At 39.4% G+C, this 2,752-nt stretch overlaps 1 protein-coding gene across 1 annotated transcript in view; it reads left to right on the top strand.

Moving 5' to 3' along the window:
* Positions 1-2,324, top strand: part of khdrbs3 (KH domain containing, RNA binding, signal transduction associated 3) — a 279,380-nt gene extending 277,056 nt beyond the window's left edge. The window contains exon 11 of the transcript XR_001481820.1: positions 1,047-2,324. The gene's annotated coding sequence lies outside the window, so the exon portion shown is untranslated. The remainder of the gene's footprint in view (positions 1-1,046) is intronic.
* The last annotated feature ends 428 nt before the right edge of the window (positions 2,325-2,752 follow it).

Raw genomic sequence — 2,752 nt, 5'->3', positions numbered from 1 at the left:
AATATCAGAAAAATCTACTTAAGTACGGTAACGAACTATTTGTACTTCGTTACTTCCCATCTCTGTTTGCAGGTACCTGAAATTTATCAACAATTTTGTCAGTCGGAGACGTTTGAAGTATTACAGATAATAACCTCAAGGGGGAGTGGTGCCCTAGCGGTTAGGGCATAGAGCTTGGAATCCTGAGGTTGTGAGTTTAAAACCCTGGGTCCCTGAGCAAAGACCCCTAACCCCACACTGCTCCCCGGTCGCCGCACAATGGCAGCCTACTGCTCCCCAAGGGGATGGGTTAAATGCAGAGAGTGAATCATTGCTTGTGATGGTGTAACGGAAAAAATGTGAAGATGAAAAAACTATGAACTAACTAACAAAGAGGGCCTAAAATGGACGGGTTGATCTCGACAGTTTCAGAGATAAAATAAGCTCCAACTTTTCCTGACCATTGCAACTATCATCCAGGGATTTAATATGATTGAAACACAGAATATTCAAGGAAATAAGAGGGATTTATGAGTGCATTTTTTTTTAAAACATTAAACTGATTATGTTTTAAGATATGTTTAAATAAGATCCCAGATACATATTCAATACCGTGAGGGATTGCATTTTATAACCTCAGTATACAGTTTCCTGCAGAGGACACAGATTTATCCAAAGATATCAAATATTAATGTGACTTTGAGGAGACCTGACGTTCTCTTAATGGATCTTTAAATCTTAGAAATATTTTTCCACAACTTTTAAAATCCTTCAGGATCGCCCACGGAAAGTTCGACCTTCGGCTTCCCTGCCATAGCTTTCTATAATGTCCTCGGGGGGATTCTGGCCTCTTTGCCTCTTTGTACAAACGCAATTACTGTGTGAGAACATTCTGTGCTTTGTGAACCACAACAGGGTCTCCACTGCCTTACTGTGAAGATGACACACTCTGCTTGCATTGAGTAAAGAAATGCAATGCCTGACTGATTGCATTAGCAAGAAACAGTAAGCCTGAGCGGAACAAAGACAGTGTCATGACGTTCTCTCCCTTCTTTGTCTTTTTGCAGGAAACAAGGATCCTGATGGACAAAAATCTACGTTTAATATCTCAGGAGTTGAGAGCTTGACCAGGTTTTATTTTTCCAATATTTTAGTGTGGACTGTTTTTGGGGGGATTTTTTTTTTCTTCTGAAGGACTGGGAGAAGATGTAAAGAGACCTGAGTGGAGATGCAGAAACTATATTACATGTATCACACTTCGTCATTCTCCAGAGAAAAAAAGGAGGAGCGAAAAGCCTTGAATTGACTTTATTTTCCTCTGAGACTTGGAAAAGAAAACGTCTTTCAAAGCACCAGTGACTCTGTGTAACTTTTCATACGCAGGAATGTGTGAGGTTCCAATGTCAGACATGAACTAATGCCTGCTTGAAAGGAAGGAGTTAATAAATGATTCAACATAGTGGGAGAAGTTCATCACATTTCTAACAAGATTTTTTCTTTCTTTTTGCAATTTTGTGCTTAATAATCTCCATCCAGTGCGCCCAAATGAATGAATAAATCACAAAGTGCCTTATTGCTGCATTCAATCTTTACTTCACATTTTGGATTTAAATTATATATAAGCAAGACTAGTTGGTTGTTTTCTTTTTGGCACTGGGGAATCCCTCCCAGCCTCACAGAAGACAACAGAATCTTCCAGATGTATTACTTAATCTCAGTCGACTTGAGTGGATATTAAAATTCCCAAAATGTCTTTCTTGCAGATAGTGAGCTCCATTCGGTGTCGTGCATAAGTCCAAACAGATTGATTCATGTTCCACACACTTGTAAGTTCTCAGAGGCAGACAATAGTTTTCCATTAGAAGAAGTGATTCTCTGCGGCGCCTCTGGCCCAGCCCCAGACAATAACACAGCAACCTAAAGCTCACATCTCAGCCTCCCGCAGTCGACTCTCATCACCAACCGGGGCTGATTCCCACTATGAAGTGGCTTAAGGACACAAGCTTATCTGAAGCTTGTCCAAGTTAATAGAGTAGCAGCAGCTTATTAGATTAGGAATGCATACAAAGGGGGATATAGTGATATGTGGCTAGAACACAAAACAATTTCAGCTCTAGGATTAAAAAAAAAATCAATATCTCTACTAGACCGTACCACTGCTTTGCACAGCAACAGCATTACATGGATGCTAAGATCTGAAGCAGTGGCTGCCCTGTTTCTAGCATTTTCTACAAATCTTCAACATTCTGAAAATCTTTTGTTGCAACTTGCAAAATTCTGTTGTTTCTTTAAGATTGTCAGTAAAATAATAACCAAATCAAGCCCAAAGTTACCAGCTCATGTGATTCTAGTAGACAATATCTCCCTACTGCTACGTTTCTTAAGTTGCTTCTATAACTTGGAAAGGACACCTTAAAACCCCGGGGATGGGGTTCAGTTTGTCTGGATGTGAAACAATAACCTTCTAGGTATAAAAACAATACAGACAAATGTATCCAAACATGTATATTAAATCAGCAAAAGATGTCAATTCAATGTTGAGTTATGGTCAGAAAGGTTTATTTTGGTTAGGGCTGACAGTTGATGGTCGACCTTCAATCAACGATCTGCTTCTAGCCAATACCATTTCTGAAAAGATGTAATTGCATCGATGCTGTTTTGTTGACTCAACATTGATATGTTACTTGGTTGATTCAACACAAAAGTGTCATAATTTACTAAGGTTCAGACCCAAATGCAGAAGACCAAACAGGGAGACCAGAGAAAAGGTTTA

The sequence above is a fragment of the Cyprinodon variegatus genome, unplaced genomic scaffold (genome assembly GCF_000732505.1).
Source record: "Cyprinodon variegatus isolate N-32 unplaced genomic scaffold, C_variegatus-1.0 Scaffold675, whole genome shotgun sequence".
NCBI classification, from domain to species: Eukaryota; Metazoa; Chordata; class Actinopteri; order Cyprinodontiformes; family Cyprinodontidae; genus Cyprinodon; species Cyprinodon variegatus.
This window is presented reverse-complemented; position numbering and strand designations above follow the sequence as displayed.